Consider the following 7,718-nt stretch of genomic DNA (forward strand, 5'->3'; position numbering starts at 1 on the left):
AATATTTGCAGAAATAGAATCTGAAAGTGTGTGAATCTGATCAAAAAGATTTAATATGAAATGAATATTTATAGATACATTGGCAATATTTACATAGCTTTTATAATTGCTCGTGGGTGTATCAGAGCATCTTTGATTTCTTATCATGTAAAAGAGGAATGAATTAGATAGGGGTAAGTAGCTAAATATAGAAATAAACTCTTCTCTGCTTTCAGATAATTGGAATTAGGTTCTCCTCAATACAACTGATAGCTAAAGTTGTATCCAAGAGTCCAAGCTCAACTGCTCATCTTTGTAAGACAAAGACTTGTAATAGCGAAACCCATGATAAATAGCACTGGTTCTGCCGTACAGCACGAGGCAGACTGTTGTGCCGGTGCAGAACAGTTTCCCTGGCTCCCTGCAGCAGCCTGCCCACCCGGGCATGGCGCGGCACGCTGCTTGAACCTACATGTTTGAGAAAACCCTTAGCGTGCCACCGGCATCCTACCAGAAATTGTCACTCCTATAGGATCCCCCCACTCAATACAGCGTTGCTGCTCCATACTGCATACTGTTATTTTTATATTTGTGTATATTCTGTCCAGATCCAGAACTGAATCCATCTTTTTTTTTTTTCCTTGAAAAATGTCATTGATTTGTAGGCTCAAGAATCTAACATGCCTTTTTTTCCTCACACTGGGGTACTTAAAATATTTCCGTTGTCTGTCTTACTCAAAGATAAAAATGGACTTGTGTGTCTTGCCTTCTACAATAATGTTGGCAAGAATGGGCATTTAATGCCAAGTGCTTGTATAAAAATTTCATTATAAAAAATTTCTATACGATTCCCAGCTTTAATTGCTTTACAGCCTTGCCATTGAAGGCAACGAAAAGTTTGTAGTTAAGTCGTCCTCCCACTCTTTGAATACATAAAACTTATTTTTAGTTATTGTTACAAGCTGGTGGCTTCAGCTCTCTGAAGCCATTTTCTTACTGATATTTGAGTGAGTCATACAGTCCCTTTTATTCATTATTTTGTTATTTTTCCTGCGCTGCTGATATATCTTTTGATCCATCTGGCTCACATATTCTTAAGCTTTGAATTCAGCTGCAAGGTTGGGCACTTCTGTGTTAGACTATTTGTTTTCAACTACTAATTTTTATTTACTTCCATCAAGGACCATAGTTTCTTCGTATCATGCAACATGTCTTCCGTACACTCAGGACTTTCTATCATGGCCAAATTCAGCTTTGGAGCACAAATCTTCCTATCTCTAAGTCATCAGGATTTGTTATGTGGTGACTAACAATCGGTATTTGTTTGATAGTAATTACTGTTTTTTCTGAAGTTACTGGTTCTTACTCATGGTAACCTTCGTTTGCCTGGTTGTGATCATTGCTGATAACTGGATTCTGAAACTCAGTTTTTACCCTCCCTTAATATCAGAATGCCTCATGCAGTTTATTACTGAAGAGTTTAGAATAAAAGGTAATTTTGGATAAAGGTTAAATGTAGGTGGGTAACTTTCAGGAAATGTCAAATTAATTTTAGCAAAATTATAAAAACTTTTTTTTGCAAAGCTTTATGAGATGTAATGTGCTCTGTTTCTTAAGGACTGCAAAGTCCACAATGTTTTGGATAGTTATCTCTCGAACCAAATTTGGATGATAGTTTTGTTGAGAGTATGAAAGTTAGGTAAAAGTAACTTGACCTTGAAATTTTATTCACATCATTTATATGTCCACACAATTTGTAATGACAAAATTTTGTCCTCTGACTCATTTTAAATTTCAGAATTTTTGATGCTTTTCCAGTCTATAATTGGGTTAAAATAACACATATAAGCAACTTTCACTCTTCTGGCTAACACCACAGATAATGCACCTAACCCTGCCTGCTGCCAGCTAATAAACTCCCAAGGAAATGCATACAAAAAGCATACTACCTGTATCTTTTAAACTGCCTCATCCAGATGTGTTATTTATTTGTGCAATATACTTGTTAAAATTAGATAACCTTGCTTTTTCCCTTATAATTTCTATAAAATTTCTTTATCCGTCTCAGTCATTCATAAATGAATTTCTTACAATTGTTTTCACCAAAATCATCTTGGGTTCCTTTTTAGGCTTCAAAGCATTGTTCAAAACCAGAGGGGGTTGCTAAACAGGAGCATTGCTTCAAAATTCCGCAGCATGCTTGCTTGCACAAAAAATCAATTCTCCCAAAACCCATGGTCTCCTCAAGCTTTATGTTAGCTTTTGATGAGGTGTCGGCTGGGGCAAACGCTTTGCCACCGCAGAGGCAGCTGCAGTGCCCCCAGCCAGCCCGCCCCAGCTCTCCTGTCCCTGCCTGGTGCAGGGCACGGCTCTCCCTGCCAGGCAGGGAAGACGGGTGCAGGGACACACACGGGTACTCCTGACGCCTGTGGCTGCTTGCAAGAACTAGTAGCTTGTTCGACAACTTCTGGTTCGTATTAGTTAATGTGTTAGATTAGATATTAGTTAACAGAACATTTTAGGAAGAGCATTAATTTCTGGATCAGGTCTACCTTTTAAAAACCATGTCTGCTGTATAGTTTGGAAAAAATAATTTTTTTTTTTAAGAGGATGGCTCTCACATCCTTGTTTTCCATGCAAGACCTTCCATTTCAACTGCTTAAATTACTCATTTCAAATAGTGTGCTATACAATTAATAGACAAGATTGTGGCCTATTTAATATCATGCAAGTGAAAAGGGTGGCAGGAGCTCCTTCGTTAGCGTGCTGCAATATTGAAGGAAATAGGCATTGAAGAAAAAACAGTCTGCACAGGGCTTTTACCTTTACTTGAGAGGTAGGTTGCTATGGTCCGCACCTGATGCGTACAGCTTGGTCAGTATAGCTGTATCAGGTGTGTTCCCAGTGTGTTTTTGAGTAAGTTTAACATTGTGCTGCCCTTTATTCATGGCTTGAGACAAACCTCGGCTCAGATCTCTGTGTGCAATATATTTTATTTTTAACAGCAAGATATAAAGAATGCCAGCAAGTGAGCTATTGTGCGCTTACTAGCAACTGATTTAGAACAACGTCATCTGAATAACAAGGTAAAGCCTTGGAAATCCCATTTTTCTGCTTTGCAAACGCATATATACTGCTACTGAAACATGTTGAGAACCCAATTCAAGTAATCTTGTGGTTCAAAATGGCAACGGTTCTGTGTCCTTTGACAAGTTTGGGAAATAACCTTCATTTCAGTAGTCAGTGGTCTCTTCTTTTTTTCCCCTTTTCAAATGTAAACACACATCAAATCTTTTCGATCTGGAACCCCAGATAAAGATATTATTTTTGTGGAGGACAGTAGAAAATATTGTAAAATATTTCATAATACCAGCTCAACTGATAAGCTGCTGTTGCTTTAAAAATGTAATGTGAAAAATATAATGAGAAAAGTTTGGATTTTGGCCAAAAAAATTAAAACCTTTTCAGTGGATTAAACTGTTTTGCAACTAAATACTGCTTTTCTCTGGAACAGCCCATTCCCTCATGCAACTAAATACTGCCATATGTTTAAATTCTTGCAAGCCTCCTAAGGCTGACCCAGAAGAAATGTCAACAAATGTTTGTGAGTCCTTGTGGCCTTGTAACATTTTCTTTAAAAAGTGAAGAATGGAACAGCAGGAGCTGTAACACTCCCACAGAACAGACATATGAAGGCATATGGCTAACATGGGAGCCTGCTGGCTCTTCAAAGCTTGCTGGCTTCATTCTTAAGGCTCCCTTTTTTTTTTTTTTCTTCAAGACTGCTAAACTTGTCTTTCGATTTCACAAGTTGCTCTGTTCTACTCAGAGCTGAGTTTAGGAAGCCTGGGGTCCCGTACGGCCCCCGACCTTCCGCGGGAGAGCGGGCACGTCTGTTCGTAGGGGTGGCAGATTGGTAAGTGCTGGTACAGTGCCATGTGGTGTCCTTGAGGCTGCTCCTGAGTTTGGCATATCCCTGAAGTATCTTTAGGCAGTCATTCGCCCTGTGCGTACAAGAGCTCAGATAGCAATCTCCTCCCTACCTGGATAGATTTGGGGAAAGTATACGCTTGAGAGCATAAACCTAATGCTGGCTCTGATTTTGGAAATTGAAATAAATGACATGTGCTGAAAGGTACCGAACAGTTGCACTTAAGTTTCATTGCATATGTGGGTTTATTACATTTAACTATGAGGTTTGAGTTTGCTGTTGTGGGGGAAGATCTTCAAATGCACAGGATCACAAGTTTTTTCAAACTCAATGTGATTTAATCATATAAGAACTTAAGACTTTCAATAGAATTTGTGCTCCTAAATCTCTTTCATGCTTTGGATTATTTTTTTCTTCCCAGGAAAGTATCCTTTCCTGCAATTATTATTTTTAATTAATTGAAATATTTCTGTGCTGGAATGAGGTAACTGTCGTACTGGAAACTGAGGGCACAAAGAAATCTATAGGGAAAAAGTACAGCTCAACAACTCCACTTCCAGCTGTCTGTGTTTCATATTTCTGATAATATGCAATTTTACTTCCTGTTCCTACGGCACTTATTATCATCTGTGTAGCATAAAGCACAGCTTTGCAGGTTTATGTGTATCCAGAGGCTGTAAAGGCCATGCCTGCACCATGCAAGCTTGGGTAAATGAGTGGATTATCATATACCAAGAGAAGGGAAGAGCAGCGTGTGACTGCGCCTTGACTTGGTTACACAGTGCTCTGCTACGAGCATGTGGAGGGGACCCTTACAGTGCATTTTGAAAGGATGTTTTGCCCTGATGCTGTGCAGATGTGTGGGCTTCCCTGCTGTCATCTAAATTTATCTGTTTGATGCAGTACAGGATTTTTCTCTGAAACTTGCAACTTTTGGTCTTTTTTGTTTCAATCTATTATACTATATTTGTGGATGTGCAGTGTTTTAAACCATGAAATCTTGACCTGTTGAGTTACAACATTGTGTATTTCTCAATACCACAAGATATTTCTTCAAAGTATTTTGGAAGATAATTTATGTAACCACTCACAAAAATTATACTGTCTTGATGTGGGGGATCGTTGAGGTTTATTTTCTCAAATGTGGTTGGGGAAGTTCCTGTGCCCTGAAAAATAAAAGCATAAAGCCAGCACATGAATAAAATACAACATATAAAAGGAAAAATCCAACATTTAGTGGAGTTTCTGTGGTTTATTCCTCATCCTCTCTCTTTCTCTGTGCATTACGGTTACGGTAATAAGTAAACAATAATGTAAAAACAATGAATATTTTGCATGAGATTGACAGAATGAATAATTAGATTTCTTTTTAAAAAGAGAGCGGGGAAGCTTATTATTGCCATTTGAAACTTCTCAAATGAATTTTCTGAAGTGTTCAGCCATAATTTAGCATGCAGAAAGCTGTCTGTTAAAAAGGACTACATTATAATTACAATTGCTGTGAATACTGACTGGAGAATCAGCAAGGTGGTGAAGCAAAGTTGTCCACACTCTTAGGTAAACTTATTAGGTGACTTGTTTCCATATAACTCACCTAGGTTGGCAGTTTCTGAAAACAAAATAACAGGTTTGTTTAGATATGTTGAGTTGTCAAATACTTACAAGTCTCACGGACATGAAGATAATACCAAAGATGTGAGTATCTATTTATATTATCCAAATGGAGAGCTTACCGAATTGAACATTAGGTATGTATATAGCCTTATTTTGGCTCAGTTCCATAGCATACATACGGAAAAAGGTTTACTCCCTTAAGTAATAACTACACGGATTCTAGTTTTAGAGCATCTTAACATTCATTGTGAGAGTAAATTAACTTACCTTCACAATATCATTTTAAGATACAGGCGTTAATTATTATCTCCAGTTTAGTGATGGAGCTGAGGAGCAGAGGGCATGTCGACAAAGTCTATTGTTGGCAGATGGAATCTCAGCCCACCGGAGCTACACAAGCATGTTTATCACAGTGCCAAATCTGAATTAGCAGGTCTGATCATAAGCTCATATGCCTCGGCTCACAGTAGGACTCGGTGGGTTGGGCACAGTGCTGTGCTAACCACATTTATTCAGCTTCAACTCAGCTTGGAACTTGGGCGGAAAAACTCACATCTGCCAGCAATACACTGTGTAGATACTCCCAGCAAATCTGCCGAAGGCCACCCAAGAAATTTAAGTTATGGCCTGGAATAATCCCTGTCCAATTCAGTTGAAAAGGAAAAACGTTACTGCTGTATGAAAATTATTCCACTTCTATGTTTTTAGATAAGCTTTTGGCAAATAGACCTTTCCATGCTTTTGCTGGGGAGTCACATTTCTGCACAGTTGGCAAAGTGACTTCTTTCATTATTACAAAGTTATCTTTGGTTTTTATTAGGCATTAGGTTATTTCCATATGCAGCCTTCCTTTTTGTCTAGATATGTTAACATTGGGCACTCCTGGCTGAGTCCCAAAAGAAAGCAACTGAAACTTAGAGAGTAACCGCATTTCTGAGATCATTTAAAATAGTGGAGGTAGGTTCTCAGCTTTCAACCAACTAGGGGTTTTTTTGTTTGTTTGTTTGGGTTTTTTTTACTTTTTTATCATCCTTATTATTTCATAAATATATCTTCCTGGTTGGCTGAATGTGAGTTTACTAGCTGATTGCTAGTGGTATAGTACTCTGGAGCTCATTTATTGTTATTTAATGCAAATGCCTTTGTAGCACCTAGGACTGTCTCTATCAGGCAAAACTCCCATCGATATCAGTAGGAATGCTTTCCTAATTATGCAGTCCTCCTGAATATGCAGAGCACTTGCTCTGTTATTATTTGGTTATGCATATTTCTATTTCACAATCATTGTTTTGAAGAAACCTCATAATGCACTTGCTCATAGCTTATAATAATTACACTACAGAAAATTAAAGTCTCGGTGGTATTTGGGAGGCATAATGAATAGCAGACAAATGTTAAATATTAATATTGTCGAATATTCTGGTTAATTTTGGCTGTGAACTTCAGTGTTACGAGCACTTCATTACATGATGCAGCTGAAATACAAATCTGTGTTTATGTTTCAACTCTCAAGAACAGATAGGTACGCATGTTACCAAATGACAAAGTAACTCCATAAAAAATAGAAGCATATTGTAATTTCCAGAGTAGAATATCCTGAAATGATAGGTGGTGGAAAATTATGTCATTCTTGCTATGAACATTGCTGAAATTCTGGAAAGCTGTGTTAGTTGTGAGTAGACACTGTACACCAGGCATCATGAAATGCTCTTAGTGCTTGCACATCTTCCAAGTTCTATACTTACCCATGGATATTTTGCTGTATCTTTAATTACTGTTTCTTGAAAATTATGTGCTGTTGGGGATAGTATCAAAATATCAGTTAGTCAGTATTGTTCAGTCCTGAAAACTGAAATGTATCATTTAGAGAGGCTTATTTTTGGAATCAGTACGGTTTAGCTTGTCTGTCTTCATTTTTTAAGCTTTCTTTTGTCAACACTTAAAGACTGTTTCATGGACAAATTAATGTGTTTGACATTGCCTTGTTCTTGATTGAGAAGCCAACTGTGTAATGTCCTTTGAGAAAACACAAAAGGAAATGAGGAAAAGATGATAGAAAAGACAGAGACTGAATGCCGTTTGGTTGACCTAAAATGAGTTTACTATCCATTTTCCCTTCCTTCCACCCTCCCTAGATCTAGACAAGCTATGACCTGTGGGAGTTTGGGAAGAGGATGGGGGGGAATAGGGAAAG

The sequence above is a fragment of the Fulmarus glacialis genome, unplaced genomic scaffold (assembly GCF_000690835.1).
Source record: "Fulmarus glacialis isolate BGI_N327 unplaced genomic scaffold, ASM69083v1 scaffold7499, whole genome shotgun sequence".
Taxonomy (NCBI): domain Eukaryota; kingdom Metazoa; phylum Chordata; class Aves; order Procellariiformes; family Procellariidae; genus Fulmarus; species Fulmarus glacialis.